A 19689-nucleotide genomic window follows, 5' to 3' on the forward strand; every position below is an offset into this window, starting at 1 on the left:
TACATCAATTGTGTAAAGCATATTTGTACATTCATTGCCCTCATCATTCTCAAAACATTTGCTCTCCACTTAAGCCCCTGGCATCAGGTCCTCATTTTCCCCCTCCCTCCCCGCTGCCCCCTCACTCATGAACTCTTGATAATTTATAAATTATTATTTTGTCATATCTTGCCCTGTCCAACGTCTCCCTTTACCCACTTTTCCGAAATCCGTCCCCAAGGGAGGAGGTCACATGTAGATCCTTGTCGTTGGTTCCCCCCTTCCAACCCACTCTCCCAGTATCGCCACTCACACCACTGGTCCTAAAGGGATCATCCGCCCTGCATTCCTTGTGTTTCTGGCTCCCATCTGTATCAGTGTACACCCTCTATAGTACATGGTGCTATTCTTATGACCCCAAAAGCAAACATCAGTCAAGCCAGTGGAAGATGCCTTCTTCACTTCACCCCCATAAAGCTCGTCAAGTGGAATCAAAGATCAAGACAATGCTCATTTGTTTTTGTGATGTGAGGGGGGTAGTACATTTGGAGTTCATTCCACCAGGTCAGACTATTAATCAAGCTTTCTATTTAGAGGTTCTGAAAAGATAGCATCACAGTGTGTGACAAAAATGGCCTGGTTGTGGCAGGTGGGGGACTGGTTTGGCCACCATGACACTGCACCTGCTCACTTAGCCATCACAGTGCACCAGTTTTTGGCAAAAAACAGCATGCCTCTATTGCCCCGTGTACCTGACTCACCTGACCTCACCATGTGACTTCCTTTTGTTTCTGCAAATGCAGAGGGACATGAAAGGACAGTGATTTGACAACATAGAAGAGGTGAAGAAAAAAGAGGGAAGTGCTGTCAGCCATCCAAATGGATGAGTTTGAAAAATGATTCCATTCCAAGAATGAAATCACAGATTTAACAAATGTATTAAGGGTAGTGGAGAGTTCTTTGAAGGTTGATGAGGTGGTTTTGTAAAACAATTTAAATATCTAACTTTGAAAAAACGTTTCAGTTTTTGGGGGTACCCCTCATAGACTTTGCAGCCTTGTCAAAGGTCAGCTGACTGTGAATGTGTGGGTTCATGCTGAACTGTCACTTCTATTCCATTTCCTGTATGTCTTCTTATTCTACTAGAGCCATGCTGTTTTGATTACTGTAATTGTTTAGGACAGGGGGCCTTACAAAAGTTTGGGAGGAAATGGAGATAAAAGATAATTGGACTTCTCCATGAACTTTTTGAAGCCCGCTCATCTGTCTTGCAGTCCTGAAATGTGAGGCCTCGCCACATTGCCACATTACTTTAGCTAGTGAGGCTTCTTTCCATCCACATCAAGTTGAAGATTTCTCTATTTTTGTGAAAAGGGTTTTGGAATTGTTGCTGGGATTAGATTGAATCTGTTGATAGGTTTGGGTAATATTGACATCTTAGCAATATTAAGTCTTTAAATCCACAAAATGAAAAACGTAAAGATTGATGTCCTAGGCATTAGGGAGCTAAATTAAATTGAGATTGGCCATTTTGAGTCAGAGAGTCTCAGTGTTCTACGGCGTGGGGAATACCAAATTCAAGAGTAATGGTATTGCATTCATCGCCAACAGACGTTTCAAGGTCTTTCCAGAAGTACACAGAATGTTGTCTGTGGTAGGAAGTCTTGGAAGAAGTACAAGGGTGACGAGGAAGGTAAGACTTGTGTCACGTACTTTGGACATGTTGTCAGGAGAGACCAGTCCCTGGAGAAGGGCATCATGCTTGGTAAGTGGAGGGGCAGTGATACAGAGGAAGGCCCACCTCAGGATGGATTGACAGGCTGCACCATGGTCTCAGGCCTGGGAACTGTTGTGAGGATGGCGTGGGACCAGGTTGTGTTTGATTCTGTTTCACATGGGAACCGACTTAACAGCACCTAAAAACAACAACAAACTACCTGCCATCGAGTCAATGCTGACTTACAGCGACCTGTGGTTTCCAAGATTGTAGCTGTTCACAGGAGTAGAAAGCCCACTCTCTCTCCTGCAGAGCTACTGGTAGTTTCAAACTGCCAACCCTGCAGATCACAGCCCAGCCCGTAACCTCTGTAAACGTCAGGGCTCCTGACAACAACAAGGAAGTCCAGATAATACAGCTATTTTTCAAATTTATACACCAACCAGTAGAGCTCAAAACCATTCCTATAGGACAGAATAGAACTCCAATCCTTGTAGGCTTCTGAGGCTGTAAATCTTTACAGGAGCAGAAAGCCTCATTTCTTCTGTGGAGTGGCTGGTGGGTTTGAACTGCTGTCCTTGTGTTTATCAGCTCAACACACAACCCACTACACTACCAGGCTACCCTTCCACTGAAGCTAATGATGAAGAAAATGGATTCTATCAACTTCTTTAGTCTGAAATTGATCCAATATGCAATCAAGGTGCACTGATAATTACTGATTAGACTATGAAAGTTGGAAACAAAGAGGAAGGGTCAGTAAGTTGAAAAATAAGGCCTTGGTGAAAGAAACAAAACTGGAGGTTACATTATAGAATTTTCCAAGACCAATGACTTTTCATCGCAAATAGCTTTACAGCAACATCAATGATGACTATACACTTAGATCTTGCCTCGTGGGATGTGCAGGCATCAGTTGACTACCTCAGTGCCAAGAGGTGATGCAGAAGTTCAGATCAGCCAAAACAAGACCAGGGACCAACTGTGAAACAGATCTTCAGTTGCTCATATGCAAGTTCAGATTGAAGTTGAAGAAAATCAAAAGTCCACAGGAGCTAAAACATGGCCTTGAGTACATCCCACGTGAATTTTGATAATATTTCTGAAGATAGATTGGATGCATTGAACATTAATGATTAAAAAGACCTGATGAACTGTGGGGTGACATTAAGAACGTCACACATGAGGAAAACAAAGTTATTAAAAGGACAGGAAAGAAACAATAGGCCAAAGTGAATGTCAGAGGAAATGCTGAAACTCTTGAAAGAATAACAAAAGCTAATGGGAGAAAGGATGAAGTGAAAGAGCTGAACATTCCAAAGGGCCTAGCAAGAAAAGAAAGTAAAGTCTAGTGAATTGTGCAGAGACCTGAAGTTGGAAAGCCAAAAAAAAAAAGACTATCCCAAGCACTTTTCAAGCTGAAAAAAATCCACGCCTTGAGTTGTCATATTGAAAGTTTCTATAGATGAAAAGAACACACAGAATAACTGGGCCAAGAAAGATTGGTTAACACTCAAGCCTCTCAAGAAGTAGCATGTGATCAAGAGCTGATGCTACTGAAGGAAGAACTCCAACTGCACTGAACGCGTTAGTGAGAACAAGGCTCAAGAAATTGACAGACTACCAGTGGAGAAGTTTTATGAGCAAGCGGATGATGCACTGGAAGCACTTGCTCATCTCTGCCATGATGTTTGGAAGACGGCTACCTGGCCACCCACTGGAGGCGATCGTGTTTGTGTCCGTTCCAAAGGAAGGTGACTCCGTAGAATGCAGACATTTCCAAACAGTATTATTAATACCACACACAAGGGGAATGTTGCTGAAAACAATTAAGTGATGGTTACAGCAGTGTATTGTCAGGGAACTGCCAGAAATCCAAGCCAGCTTCCAACGGGAAAGTGGGACCGGGGAGTCACTGAGGGAGAAGCTAACAGGAGCCACAGTTCATGAGCATAGGACCTATTACTTCACTCTTCTTTAAGATCTTCCAGCAATGAACTTCTAGTCATTCCAGGCGGCTCACAGCTAGACGATCTGGAGCTGACGGAGGCACATGACCCCTCCAGGTTTTTGCTATGAGTTCATCTTTAAACTTTACTCCCAAGAGATCCTAGTAAGAGCCTTAGACTCATTTAAAGAGTCGATTTGATAAGGGGCTTAGGGCCCAGTGCACAGAGGAACCACTGAGAACAGGAAGGGCGGAGGGCTGCCCAACTTAAACCATGTCATCGTCTCTGAGAGAAGTGGTTGGACTGGTGCATGTTTTCAGGGACAAGGACCGTGAAAGGCAGCCACTAACAAGATTACAGAAATGAAGCAGGTCACAAATCTCACTGTTACACAAGGGCACGAACACCTGAAGAAACGGGCCAGTTGAACCTGACTGCCACAAGCACACACCTGTGATAGGGGCATGTGACTGCCCATCACGTATTAACTTCGAACGCTTAATTCCTTAGTTTTTAATGAAAATAAATATAGCTAAGCTGCCTATTTCCTTCAGTGCCCACTGCCTTAGGTTGAGCATGTGGTAGCTTACTTGCGTTACAGTGTAATTGTCTACACACCTGTTCAGTTCATCCTGCATGGGGACTCCGTGGACTGCTAGTAGAGAAGGCCTGACGGCAGGGTGGGTCTCTTCCTTAGACGGAGGACCTAGGCCTCGTTTGGCTCGGACTCCCCAGTGCCTAGCCCGATGCCAGCCTGGCACAGAGCAAGTGCTAAGGTTAAAGGTGGATGCATGTGACTTGTGGCCAAGTTGAAGCCAGAGTCAGAGGGTGTGAGCTTTCCCACCAGGTACTCCCGAGTCCCACCGAACACCAGGCCTCACCAATCCCCTTTCACCCACATGCTAATTGAGATTGTGTGGCCTCTCGGGTCCAGGCACTGGGACCTCAGGAAATCAGATCAGTCTCTGTTCCCCACACCTCAGGCTGATGGGTGAAACACCTAAACAGACCATGTGCATGTGGGGTGAGAGGGTCAGAGCCAAGCTGTGAGCCGGGCGTTGTGTGAGCACAGGAGGGCGTGAGCAGACCTTTTTTTCTCGAGAGAGCTGATCGGCATCCCTGCCTTTGGTGAACACAGTGGCTTGCTGGGTGCTTACCCCACTGAACACAGGAACATGCAAGCCCACTCGTAGAAAGGCAGAGACAGAGCCCACGATGGCAGCATTTGCCCAAGCTCTCTCTTTCTCCAGAGGACCCAATCGCCCTGTGAAATCTGCGGTACGGACCGCTCCTGATGGGGTCCTGGGCTGTGACTTCAGTCCATGCCTGACGTTGGGGTTGCGAAGGCTCCAGGCGAAGCGTCCCAGTTGCTACAACCCTTCAGCAGAGTCAGGCTGCCATCCAAGGAGAGCCTAGCCCTCGTGTCTTTGCAGGCTTCACACCTGATTTATACAGATTTGACACCTCTGGGCTGTGCTCACATCTGTAAACTCGGGTGTCAGCATTTGCGTGTCAAGTCTCCACATGAGACCGTGATGACCAGCGTCTTTGGCGTCTCCTTGACAGAAGCATCAATTGCTTTCCAGCGAGGGTCTGTCCAGAGCCCCGCGGGGGACTGTGGGTTTATGAGCTGGCTGTGCCTTCTGTAATCTCGACTCCCAGCCTTCGTGGAAAAAGAACAGTCTCTAATCTTGCAGATAGCCTTCCCCATGTAAATCCGTGCATCAGAGGACGTAGGCTGGCACAGTACTGAGAGAGCATTAACCCTTCCCTCCCTGGAAGCTCAAGTTCATAGGGGAGCCTCCAATTACTTGTAATCAGGGAAGTCCACCCCTACATTGAAGTCAGTCCTTGCAATATTATTACAAAGCATATCTAAGTTCCTTGGACTCGTACAAATCTCAACAAAATCCATCCATCCATCCATTGTGTCAAGCACATTTGTACATTTGTTGCCCTGATCATTCTCAAGACATTTGCTTTCTACTTCAGCCCTTGGTATCAGCTCCTTGTTTTCCCCCTTCCTCCCCACCCTCCTCCCTCACAAACCCTTGATAATTTATAAGTTATTATTATTTTGTCATATCTTACACTGTCCGACGTCTCCCTTTCTTTCTTTTAAAAATTAACATCACCTGTCGGGGAGGGCCAGTTCTTTTGTGAGCCAAGGCCCTGCTGACACCTAGAAACTGCCCCTGCTTTAGCTTGAGGGATGGCAAGGACTGTATCCAGATCGGAGCTGGCTTCCCAGGGGCGAAGGCCACTGGGCTTGTCCAGAGCAGGCCAGCAACTGAGAATTACACTGCATTGTGATAAGGGCTATGATAAGAGATGACCAAGGGGCTTCTAGAGCCTCCTTTGTACTTAAAACCTTCCTGGTTTGATGCACAGGGTTTGTGTGCAATTATTCCTTCACTCGCTCGTGTCCAGCGCATGCGTTTCATAAGCCAAAGTTATGAACCATTTTATTAGGTTTATGCACATAAACTCGTATTCTGAAATCAGCTTTAACTCCATGCTCTAGTGGGTGACTACACAGCTAATCCCTTTTAACCCACTGTCCAAATAGCACGCTTCCACACCACAGCTCACACCAGAACCTTTCCATCCCACGGCTGAGATGTCCCTGCCCAGACAGCTGCTCTCGTGGCCTGTCCTTTGTCCCCCTGTCCAGCATAGCCTGCTGGACAAGAGAAGCTGGGAGAACCTTGGATGGCAAGTTGGTCAACATCATAACTGTTCATCTTTTTCTTCATAAGCCCTTAGTGGAAAAGTTAACGATAACATGGGATGGGTAGTAGACTGTACCCCCCACCCAAGGTCAACAAGTGTCACGGCCAACCTTACCTCTGCCGCATAGCCATCAGTGACCCATTCCTCCCGTTTGCTCTCTCAATCGTTTTATTAACATATAATTCATATTTCATACCATGCAATAGTTCAGTCATATCAAGAAGAGTTGAACAATCACCACCACAATCAATATTAGAGCATTTTCCTCATTCTTGTTCTCAATGTTATTAGCTCCCCATTTACCCTGACCTCCCCTGCCACACCATTAATCCAGTGATTGTCTATAAATTTACCTATCCTGGATTTCATATACAGAAAACCATTAAAAAACAAAACTAATAATAACAGTAAAACAGATAAAAACCTCAATAGACGAGAAAGCAGAAAATATTAAAAACTAGAAAAAAATTTAAATGGATAAAAAGGGGTGCTAAATCTTTTTTTGCTTAAAAAAAAAAAAATTTATTGGCATCTACTACATATACCAAACAATTTAATCGTTCAATGTATTAAGATTATATCTAACCTCAATGTTTTGTGGGTTTTTTTTTTAGCATTTTATTGGGGCTCACACAACTTTTTTTGTTTTTTTACTTAATTATAAATTTATTTAATTTGTGCCATTTCTAATTTTTAAAAATCATTTTATTGGGGGCTCTTACAACTCTTATCACAATCCATATATCCATCTGTTGTGTCAAGCACATTTGTACATTTGTTGCCATCATTTTCAAAACATTTTCTTTCGGCTATTCCTGGCTGGGGCACTGGGCCCCCGCCGGTGTGGAGATGGATGAGAATGGGCTTCCCCTCATGGGCTCGGGCATACACCTGACCAAGGTGCCCTCTATTCAACAGAAAAGAACAGTGGCCTTTCTAAACCAATTTGTGGTGCACACCGTACAGTTCCTTAACCACATTTCAATGGTTTGTGAGGAGAAACTGCCAACCCTTTCTCTTCGTATTCAACAAATTGAAACAACTCAATATTTTAGGTGCAAAGTTATCATCTATTCCAGGACTGATGGTGGCACAGTTGAAGTATCTCCCTTAAGTGCCAAAAGTGTCACAAATGGACCACAATCGGGAGCCACTAGAGAGCAGTCACAGCAGAACAGGACACGAGACTCTGGACCACAGGAAAGTGAAGCTGCAGCAGAAACCAGCCTCACTGTAGCCCAGGGTCCAAGATACGCCAGACATCTCAGAATGGTCCAAGTGGGTGTTCCATTGATGGCAATGAGAACCAAGATGGTACCTGAAGGACTAGACCCAGATCTCCTTGAGCGGCCAGATGCTCCAGTGCCTGATGGTGAAGGCGAAAAACATGCAGAAGAAAGTTCAGATCGTGAATCGTCTCTTAGTGACTGAGTTTACTCTTGATACAGATTTTATCTACATTTGTAGGCATATATTTACAGTGTATAAGACGGAGAACCTAAAGCTCGCTCAATCTGAAAATAGCACATGACCACATACCCCCCCAGCTTCCTTTATGTGAAAAAATAAAAGTTATAACCTGGCAGGATGTCTCCTTACTAATACAGATACTAATATGGAATATATCTGGATATAAATTAAGTCAGTTTACTTTCTGTTTAGTAATCAAAAAACATTTTTTGATCCCTCAGTCTGAAAATAATTAATTTGGCTAAGTGAGTTATTCAGTTTTTGTGTATGAATTTTTAGCATGAAAAGTATTATGTATATTCTAGCATAAAATTTGTTGAAATTTATGGCAGATGATAAGACTAAATTTTATATGAAAACTTGTAAGTTATATACTGTAAATATTAAACAGATTGATATATTAGCATATAGAGCTTTTTACTACTTGTTTATTAGTTTATATAAATATACTATCAAACTGATAAAAAAACAAAACCATTTTCTTTCTATTTGAGTCCTTGGTATCAGCTTCTCATTTTTTTCCCTTCCCTCCCCAACCCTCCATCCCTCATAAACCCTTCATAATTTTTTTCATGTCTTACACTAACCTGTCTCCCTTTACCCACTTTTCTATTGTCCATCCCCCAGGAGAGGGTTATAGGTAGGTCACTGTGATCCGCTTCCCCTTTCTCCCCCCATCTTCCCTTACTCTCCTGGTATGGCTACTCTCAATATTGGTCCTGAAGCGTTTATCTGTCCTGGATTCCCTGTTTCCAGCTCTTATCTGTACCCGTGTACATGCTCTGGTCTAGCCAGATTTGTAAGATAGAATTGGAATCATAATGGGTGTGGGGGAGCATTAAAGAACTAGAGGAAAGTTGTATGTTTCATAATTGCTACACTGCACCCTGACTGGCTCATCTCATTTCCGTGACCATTCTTTAAGGGGGTGTCCAGTTGCCTACAGATGGGCTTGGGCTTTGGGTCTCCACTCTGCACTCCCCCTCATTCACAATGATTTGATTTTTTTTTTCATGCCTGATGCCTGATTCCTGATCCTATCGATAACTCATGATCACATGGGCTGGTGTGCTTCTTCCATGTAGGCTTTGTTGCTTCTGAGCTAGATGGCCGCTTGTTTATTTTTAAGCCCTTAAGACCCCACATGCTGGATCTTTTGATAGCTGGATCCCATCAGCTTTCTTCACCACCTTTGCTTATGTACCTGCTTTGTCTTCAGCGATCGTGCTGGGAATGTGAACATCACATAATACCAGATTATTAGAACAAAGTGTTCTTGTATTAAGGGAGTACTTGAGTGGAGGCCCAATGTCCATCTACTGTCTTAATACTAAACCTATAAATATATGCACATAGATCTATTTCTCCACCGTCTTATATAAATATACTTACATATGCACATGTCAGTATTTAGACCTCTATAAATGCCCTTTGCCTCCTTTTCTCTATTTCCTTTTACTTTCCTTTTGTCCCACTATCATGTTCAGCCTTCATTCGGGTTTCAGTAATTCCTCTCAGTTACATTGCCTTTGATCAAGCCCTACCAGACCTCCTACACCCACCTCGCCATCGATTTTGGATCACTTGTTCTCTTGTCCTTGAGTTTATTAACCCCCACTTCCTTACCCCTGCCTCCCCCTCTCCCATGCTGCCCCACCCCCCATGCCCCCCAACCATCAGTCCCGTTGTTTTCTCCTCCGGTTTACTTATCCCACCTATCTTATCTAGATAGACTTGCAGAGATATTAGTATCCACAAAAACAGGACAGAGCAAAACAAAGCAACGAAAGAAAACAAAACAACAACAAGAAAAACAATGACAAAAAGAGAGAAAAGCCTATAAATAGTTCAAGGTCTATTTGGTGACCTTTAAGAGTGTTTTCCGGTTGAGTCTTTTGGGGTGCCCTGGCCCCAAAGTCTATTTTTGGTATTCCCTTGCTGTTCTGTTGCACACCCTTAGTGTTTCGTGTTAGTGTGGTGGGGTCAGATCTGGCACAATGCCTCCAGTATGGTCCCCATAGCGCTATGGGTCAGTGAGGGACGTTATGTGATAGTGGGGCCCACCCTATAATCCTCTGTGCATTGACTACTCTGACCAGGAATATCGTCCTCAGGACTTGTTGGGCCAGGATGTGCTCCACTCTCTCTCCCACTCCCTGAGCTGTAGCTTCAGTGCTGTCCTCTGAAGTGAGTTCTTCTGGGGGTGAGGCAGGGCTGTCCACGTAGTTGGAATTGGGGCTAGCCCCTCTCATACAGCTCATATCACAACCCATACATCCATTCATTGTGTCAAGCACATCTGTACATAGGTTGCCATCATTTTCAAAACATTTTCTTTCTACTTAAGCCCTTAGTATCAGCTCTTCATTTTTTCTCTCCCTTCCTCCCTCATGAACCCTTGATAATTTATAAATTACTATTATTTTGTCATGTCTTACACTGACCAATGTTTCCCTTCATCCCACTTTTCTGTTGTCTGCCCCCCTGGGAGGGGCTTATATGTAGATCATTATGATTGGTTCCCCCTTTCTCCCCTCATCTTCCCCTTACCCTCCTGGAATTGCTACTCTCATTATTGGTCCTGAGGGATATGTCTGTCCTGGATTCCCTGTGTTTCCAGCTCTTATCTGTACCAGTGTACATGCTCTGGTCTAGCCGGATTTGTAAGATAGAATTGGGGTCATGATAGTTGAGTAGGGGCCGGGGGAAAGAAGCATTAAAGAACTAGAGGAAAGTTGTATGTTTCATCAGTGCTATACTCACCCTGACTGACTCATCTCTTCCTTGTGACTCTTCTGTAAGGAGATGTTCAATTGTTTACATATGGGCTTTGGGTCTCCACTCAGCACTCTCCCTCATTCACGTTGATAGGATATTTTGTTCTGGGTCTTTGATGCCTGCCACCTGATCCCATTGACAACTCATGATCACACAGGCTGGTGTGATTCTTCCATGTGGACATTGTTGCTTCTCAACTAGATGGCTGCTTGTTTATCATCAAGTCTTTAAGACCCCAGACACTATATCTTTTGATAGCCAGCCACCATCAGATTTCTTCACCACATTTGCTTATGGACCCAGTTTGTCTTCAGTGATCATGTCGGGAAGGTGAACATCACGGAATGCCAGCATATTAGAACAAAGTGTTCCTGCATTGAGGGAGTACTTGAGTAGAGGCCCGATGTCCATCTGCTACCTTAAACCTAAACCTATAAATATATGCACATAGATCTATTTCCCCATCCTCATATATAAATATATTTACATATGTACATGCCTTTATTTAGACCTCTATAAATGCCCTTTGCCTCCTAGTTCTTTCCTCTATTTCCTTTTACTTGCCTCTTGTCCCACTATCATGCTCAGCCTTCATTTGTGTTTCAGTTATTCCTCTCAGCTACATTGCCCTTGATCAAGCCCCACCAAAATCTTATACCCTCTTCACCATCGATTTTGGATCACTTGTTGTTTTTTTGTCCCTGGCTTGTTTGACACCCCTCTTCCATTCCTCTGGCTTCCCCTCTCCCATGTCCCCCCGGAACCATCAATCCCGTTGTTTTCTCTCCAGATTGCTTATCCCTCCTATCTTATCTAGATAGATATGTAGACATGATAATGTGCACAAAAACAAGACAGAGCAAAACAAAGCAACAAAAGAGAACAACAACAAAGCAATGACAAAAGAGGAGATGCCTATAAATAGTTCCAGGTCTGTTTGTTGACCATTAGTTGTGGTTTTCCAGTCGAGTCTGATGGGGTGCCACACCCTGCCCCCAAAGTCTATTTTCGTATTCCCTGGGGACTTCATTGCTTTGCTCCCTTGCTGCCTCTTGGTGTTCTGTTGCACACGCTTAGCGTGCTAAATCTTAACCTAACTGCATCTGCAACAATCCGTTTCCAATGCTGCCTCCTGCGTGTTAGCAAGCGTGTTCACATTCCTGGCCCGTGGTCAGAGGGAGTCACCAGAGGCTTAAGTCCACGTGTATTTCCCCTTCACTTTTTTTTCTATAATGGAAACAGCTTTAAAATGGGTCAAAGGGGGAATCAAATGATAAGATACTACGTTTGACTTAACAACATTCACCATAGTTGATTTTACAATGTTCTGTGGCTGATAACAGGACTATTCACATCCCTCAACTATGACTGGAGGGGATTCACCAGAGGGTTAATCCATGTGTGAACACTGCAAACCAAGTGTTTCACAGGTTAAGCTCTGATGCCAGTCCTTCCTTTAGATTTGGATTACGTACATTATTTACAATCCTGGGATCACACAGGCTGGTGTGCTCCTTCCAGGTGGACTTAGTTGACACCTCATTTAGATGTCTGCTTATATGAAAACAAGTCGTTAAGACCCCAGATGATATTCTTTCTGATATCCAGGCACCATCTAGTTTCTTTACAACATGTTGCTATAGCACCTATATCTTCAGTGATCTCTTCATAAAGTCGAACATCAGGGAACCAATAGAGAGGTCTGAGGGGCCCACCCCAATCCCAACTATGTGGAGGTTGCAGCTTAAAGAGAGGGGCATGTCTGATCAGAGCACACAGGAGCAAATGTAGGGGGAGGAAGAGAGAGTGGAGCACAGTCAAAGAAAAAAAAATCCTATCATTGTGAATGAGGGGGAGTGCGGAGTGGAGACCCAAAGCCCATCTGTAGGCAATTGGACATCCCTTACAGAAGGGGCGACGGGGAGCAGACGAGTCAGTCAGGGTGCAGTGTAGCAACGATGAAACATACAACTTTCCTCTAGTTTTTTAATGCTCCCCCTCCCCCACCAACTATCATGATCCCAGTTCTACCTTACAAATCCTCTAGACCACAGAGGATGTACACTGGTACAGAGAAGAACTTGAAACAGGGAATCCAGAACAGATAAACCCCTCAGGACCAATAATGAGAGTAGCAATACCAGGAAAGTAAGGCGAAGGTGGGGAGAGAAAGGGGGAACTGATCACAATGATCTACATATAACCCCCTCCCTGGGGGATGGACAACAGAAAAGTGGGTGAAGGGAGACATCGGACAGTGTAAGACATGAAAAAATAATAATAATTTATAAGTGATCAAGAGGGAGGGGGAAATGAGCTGATACCAAGGGCTTGTGTAGAAAGCAAATGTTTTGAGAATGATGATGGCAACAAATTTACAAATGTGCTTGACATGATGGATGGATTGTGATAAGAGTTGTACAAATCCCCCCAAAAATGATTGAAAATAATAATAGTTAAGTCGAACATCAAACAGGGCCATAAAAGAATTAAGTGCAAGCCCAAAATCCAATCATGCATCTATTGTTTATATATGTCTCTGGTTCACCTTAGAGACAATATTGCCAATTTATGTTAGAGCACGTTATCAATCCTCTCCCAGGGGCACCACTGCCACTGCCATCAAGTCAATACTGACTCCTAGTGACCCTGTAGTGCAGGGTGGGACTGCCTCTTCCCTGTTCATTTTTAGGTACATCCAAGATATCTCATTATTACATTAATAAATATATAGAGTATAGCTATAAAAGATATTTTTAAATGCATACCACAATACCATAATCAAACTTAAAACAATTCACTTCTTATTATCAAATATACTTCAGTGTTTTAATATCAAAGAGCATTATAAATATTATTTTTTCCTCTTCAGTGTTTTTGAATCATATTCAAATCAAGCCCACTTACTGCAATTGCTTGATCCTCTTAAGTGTCTTAAATTACAGATTCCTACTTCAGCTCCCTCTCTCTTCCTCTAGGGAAAGCATCTCCATGGTGTCATTGAGCATGTTGCTTTGTTCTCTGTGAGCTGGTGGCTGGTCTGAAGGTTTGGTCAGACCCAGGTTTCCTTCTGTGTGTGTGTGTGTGTGTGTGTGTGTGTGTGTGTGTGTAGTTAATTTTTAAAAAAAATCAATTTATTGGGGCTCATAAAATTCATCACAATACATAGATCAATTGTGTAGAGCACATCTATACATTTGTTGCCCTCATCATTCCCAAAATTCACTTGCCTCTTGGGTTCCTGAAGTTAAATTTTTCATCCCCAAACTCATACTTTCTCTTTAGTGACCCATTGACAATCCATGCTGGGATTCATTAATTTGCTGGAGATTTCAAAAATAGTGATCTTCGAATTCTCTTTCCTTTGTTTATTCACTTGACTACTCCTATAATGAGCAAAAATTCTTCATTTGTTATTTGCTTACCCAGTGGGATAAGCTTATTTGAGCAAGTCGGGATTGATGATTTTTCCCCTTTCTTTACCTGCTTTCAAATTAGTTTCGTAGCATTCTCTAATGATGCTAGCTCATTACAATATCACATTTATTGCTGCTCAGCTTGCTTCATCTTTGGCCCGTGGAAGCCTTCAAGTTGGCTCCCGAGGCCTGTTGACTTGACCCTAGTAATCTTTGGCCACTCCCTTGTGGTCTGTTAAGGCAAAATGTTTAGGGCTCATTTTCTACATTTCCAACCCCAGACCCAGGCTGAGCCATTTCTCTAAGAAGTCCTCCTTTCAATGGGAGGTGATCGTTCAAGATCACAATCTGTGTACTAGAGGCGCTTATTGCAGTAGGCCTGGTCATTGTGTTCCAGCTCTTTCAGTGTTCAGAGGCAGGAAATAAGTTTTTGCTTGTCTTTTACAGATGGGGCACGTTATGAGTACATACTTCTAATTCCTATTGAGCCCTGCAGGATTTTTACGGAATTTCTTTTATATCCGCATCTCCTGACTCTCACACTGAAGCACTGCCAAAGCGAATGTCAGGGTTGGAATATCACAGAAGACCCTAATCGTCTGATCCCACCATCCACTCAGAGTCAACTGGGAATCATAGCACCAACACGATCACTGATTACTGGAAATGATATTTTAAAATCTCCCAAGATTCTATTTGAGTTCTTTTAGCCCTTAGGGCTTATCTTCCTAGAGCTGTTTAGTTAAATGACTGGTGTTAGTTATGATGGCACCTCACTATCACTATCTGGATCTAGACAGTTACATATCATTAGAACTTGTAGAAATTTCTAGCATCATTTGCCCAAGATGAAACCGTTTGGAGACACTTGAAATATCTTCATTTGAAAATAATGCCACAACGTGCTAGGCCCCGTGGAGTCAGCCCCCAAGCAGTGTAGTGACCACTGCCCTGGTTACTTGGCCACCTCCCAGTCCTTGCTACGTTTGAGCTCCTTGTTGCAGCCACTACCCTCCTGAAAACAATCACACTGTGTCGCTTTTCTGGTTCAAAAAATCTCTGCTGCTCCTTGCCCCTGCGGGCTGAGATTCAAGACCCGTAGCCGGGCACTGGGGATTGTTACAGTCTGTCCTCAGGGTACCTGCCTTTGCAGCCTGTGTTCTGGCCCTTGCCAGGCTCTCCCCCACCTGCTCTTGGCTCCCTTCTTCTCTCCCGTCTAGAATGCCCGTCCTGCCTTCTCGACTGCGTGACTGCATGCTTATTCTTCCAGACCCATCACAGACCCTGGCCCTGGTGCAGGTGCCCCTTAACTTCTCTGGGTGAAAGCCTCCTGTCATCCTGTGTGCTCTCCCCCAGTACGTTCTGCCTGTAGGGCCACTTTTGTGCTCACTGGTGCTTGCTAGTCTGGGAGCTCCTTGAGGACCCAGATCGAATGCAGCCCCTAGCAGGCACTCAGGGAGCGCTTGATCTGAGTGACAGCTGGGACACAGATCCATAGCATTTCGCTCTCTTTGTTTGTTTGCCAGATTGCTTGGGAGCTTTCTGCCTGCTCATTCCTTGAAGGCCTACTATATACTAGGTGCCCAGGCTTCTGAGCTGAATGAACAGTAGAGTCAGGTTCTTACCTCAGATTTTACGGGCCAGTTTTATTTACTTACTTATTTTAAAAATCTTTTTTATTGGGGGCTATGTTAGACAGGGTTCTCTAGAGAAACAAAACTAGGACACTTATAATTATATATATATATTTATATAGATAGACATACACAACAAAAGGAATAAAGAGCTAATTAGTCTATAGCGCAGTACAAATGGCTCAGAGACAGCTAATGCACTGGCAGTCCTTCAGGTCTTGAGGGTCACCAGGTGCAAGTCAAGGAAACAGACGGCTGAGTCCTCTGTAGGACAGTTCAGGCAATCCAGTCACAGAAAGCAAACAGCAAGGCAGGTCAGCCAGATGACAGGGTCGGACAGTCCCCAGCTCAAGCGATGTATACTCCAGTAGTGTGGTGAAGCAGGTTTTGAAGGAACCTCAAACTACAGCAACACAGTTCATGGGTTGGGTGTCCTACAGGTAATGTAGCTCACAAGTTAGGGCACAGAACCAGCTAAGGCAGCCGCACACTGGTCCGATCATCAAAGAGCAAGAGACAAAAAAGGCGAGGCTCACCGAGCCATTTATCTCTCCGCCCTTCAATTAATCCCACATGTGTTCATTGGCCAGGATGGCACAACAAACCTACCTATCACAGAGGCTCTTACAGCTCTTATAACAATCAGTTGTATCAAGCACATTTGTACATATGTTGCCATCATAATTTCCAAAGCATGTTCTTTTTTTTTAATCATTTTATTGGAGGCTCATACAGCTCTCATCACAATCCATAGTTCTATCCATTGTATCAAGCACATTTGTACATTTGTTGCCGTCGTCATTTTCAAAACATATTCTTTCTACTTGAGCCCTTGATATCAGCTCCTTTTTTCCTCCTTCCCCCGCCCTCCCACACTTGTGAACCCTTGATAAATTATAAATTATTATTATTTTCATATCTTACACTTTCTGCTGTCTCCACCCATATTTTTGTTGTTCATCCCCCTGGGGGTGGTATGGTGGTGGTGGTTATACATCAATCATTTTGATCGGTTCCCCCTTCTCCTCCCATCTTCCCCCTACCCTCATGGTATTGCTACTCCCATTACTGTTCCTGAGGGGTTTATCTGTCTTGGATTCCGGTGTCGAGAGCTATTATCTGTACCAGTGTACATGCTCTGGTCTGCCCGAATTTGTAAGGTAAAACTGGGGTCATGATAATGGGCGGTTGGGTTGGGGGGAAGCATTAAAGAATGAGAGGAAAATTGTGTGTTTCGTTGGTGCTACACAGCACCCTGGCTGACTCGTCCCTTCCTTGCAGCCCTTCTGTGAAGGGATGTCCATTTGTCACAGATGGGCTTTGGGTGTCAACTCCGCCCCCGCTTGTTTGCATGGGCCAGTTTGTCTTCTGCGTCACACAGACTGGAAGGTCCTTCTAAGTGAAGGAGAGCATCGTGGCCTTGGGAACTGCTTATTGGAACATCCCGGATTGCCAGGATGAGGGACAGGCTTGGGGCAAGGGCACGAGCAGGGCATATCTATGCCCCTGTGGGGCCACCCAGGATGGGGAATCAGAGGTAACCAGGCCTCAGGTCCCAGTCTGGTAAGAAGTGGGAGGCAAACACCAACAGGCAAGGAAGTGTTGGCTGTTGGTGACATTCTGAAGCAAGCCAGGCACAAAAAAGAAGTATTTATCCCTTCCTTGCCACCTCTGGCCTCTGTGCCAGGAATTCCTGACCTTTGCCCTCAGGACCGCCCCCTAAAAGCTGCCAGCTGATGGGAATTTTGTCTTCAGATCCTCCTCAGCCTTGACATTAATTTGGAACAGACAACCAGGAAGATGAGAGAGAAACAGGTGTCTGTTTATGAAAATAAAATCTTTAGTGCCTGCTTCGTGGGCTGGTTGGCTCCTACCTTTGTCTAGCATTGCAGAAACCTGAGCTGATGTTTACTGTGAAACTCACTCAGGCATAGGTTCTTGTCCTCCAACAATTTACAGCTGCTCCCCTTCCTCAAAACTACGTCCACTCTCTGTGCACCCCCCCCCCACCCCCTTACCCGCCTTCCACCCCCTTGCTGTTGTTTCCAGAACAAACTCCAAATTCCCTGGCTTGCTGTGATCTATTGCGAATCTATTTGTCCTGCCTCATGTCCTGCTGGTGTCCTCAATGTAACCTTAGGGTTCAGTTCCCACAACAGCTTTCCAGTGCCCAATTACGTTCCTTCTGTCCACTTCCGGGAGACAGATGCGGTGCACAGTCGTAGAAATCCTGTGGCATTGACTAGACCACTGTGGGCTTCCTTTTTGTGGTGTACCCACTGCAGGAGCCCTGGCACAGAGGCTGCCAAGTACTTGGCTGCTAACTGAGGAGAGGCAGTTAAAACCCACCTGCCAATCTTGGAGGAAAGATGTGGCGTCTCCTGTGTAAAGATTTTGAGCCTGCAAAGTCTTGAGAGGCAATTCCATTCTGCCCAGTAGGGCCCCTGTGGGTTGGAATCAATCTGACAGCACTAGATTCTGTGTCCAGCTGGGGAGGGCGGGCTTTGGTGGTTCCCCAGCAGACTCCTCGCCTTCCGTGTGGGAGACATGAACTTGACTGCCGCCAGCGCAGCTCCTGTGTAGCCACCTCCGTCTATCAATGGTGGTGGCTGTGTGCTACTCTGGCGCTGAACAGGCTTCCACAGCGCTTCTAGACTAAGCTAGACCATGCATTCTACTTCTGGAAAATCATCCAAGGAAACCCCTGTGAATCATAACAGGCCAATCCACAACCGATCCGCAGGTAGCGCAGGACTGGGCAGTGTTTCCACGGTGTGAGGGTCTCCATAAGGCAGGAGTCACCGTGCTCACAGCCCACAATCACAACAATGTGCGCTTTGTTGTTACTCTGTAAACCAAACTAAACTCACTGCCGATTCCAACTCACAGGGACCCTAGAGGACAGGGCAGAACTGCCCCTGAGGGTTTCCAAGACTGAAACTCTTTATGGGAATAGAAAGCCTCATCTTTCTCCGTCAGAGTGGCTGGTGGTTTTGAACTGTTGATCTTTTAGTTACCAGCCCAATGTGTAACCAACTACTACACCATCAGGGCTCCTACTTAAGTACCTGATGTGGTGCTGTCATAGAGGAGGAGGAGCAGGGATGGATGGATGGATGGATGGATGGATGGATGGATGGATGGACGGACGGACGGACGGACGGACGGACGGACGGATGGATGGATGGACGGACAGACAGACCAGACGAAAGTAGCTTTGGGATCTTAGTAAGAGAAGAGCATTGGGTTTCAAGGAAATAGGAACACTTTTAAGAATGTCCTTTCCTCTCGAGTAAGAGTCTTCCTCCTGAGTACAGAAATTAGGTTTGATGCTCAAGATTTGGGGAGTTGGTGATGAGAGGTACCAGTCTGGTGCTGAAGTTAGGTGTCAAAAATGTAAATAAATACCTTTTCCTATATTTAGCTCTTTACTTTAGGGGAAATCTTAATACTTTTTCTGTGTGAATGTTTAAGAAACTCAAACAATGTTTAATATAATAACACACAACAAATAATAATAAAACAAGAGATGAGATTAAACTTAGTGACCATTTGAGAAGGCTTCAAAATGTGCATGGGAAAATGTGATGAAAAGATAATAGTAGCATAGAGGAAGAAGATAAAACTACTAATCTCCAGGCATCAGAATTCTTTTTCTTCCTATTTCTTATTTTTTCCTATAACTTTCTTATCCTATGAAGTGAATATTAGAGACTTTTTAAATTTTAGTCTATAAAAAAATTACCGTAAATACTCCTGTATAAGCTGAGTTTTTCAGCACATTTTAAAAAATCATTTTATTGGGGACTCATACAGATCTTATCACAATCCATACATACATCAATTGTATAAAGCACATTTGTACATTCGTTACTCTTATCATTCTCAAAATATTTGCTCTCCACATAAGCCCCTGGCATCAGCTCCTCATTTTCCCCCCTCCCTCCCCACTTCCCCCTCCTCATAAACCCTTGATAATTTATAAATTATTATTTTGTCATATCTTACACTGT

General features: G+C 44.3%; 1 protein-coding gene and 1 pseudogene across 6 annotated transcripts in view; both read left to right on the forward strand.

The window, feature by feature from the left end:
- The window catches only part of YIPF1 (Yip1 domain family member 1), a 67911-nt gene that overhangs the window by 28434 nt on the left and 19788 nt on the right, over positions 1 to 19689 (forward strand). Inside the window, exon 10 of one of the 6 annotated variants that reach the window (XM_045292184.1) lies at positions 7434 to 7538. The exons of the other annotated variants lie outside the window; for them this stretch is intronic. The gene's annotated coding sequence lies outside the window, so the exon portion shown is untranslated. Of the gene's footprint in view, positions 1 to 7433; positions 7539 to 19689 lie in introns of those variants that run through there. 6 annotated transcript variants of the gene reach the window in all.
- On the forward strand, positions 7196 to 7967 carry LOC101638027 (annotated as a pseudogene).

The sequence above is a fragment of the Echinops telfairi genome, unplaced genomic scaffold (genome assembly GCF_000313985.2).
Source record: "Echinops telfairi isolate 266 unplaced genomic scaffold, ASM31398v2 ScPeMD7_443;HRSCAF=831, whole genome shotgun sequence".
NCBI lineage: Eukaryota > Metazoa > Chordata > Mammalia > Afrosoricida > Tenrecidae > Echinops > Echinops telfairi.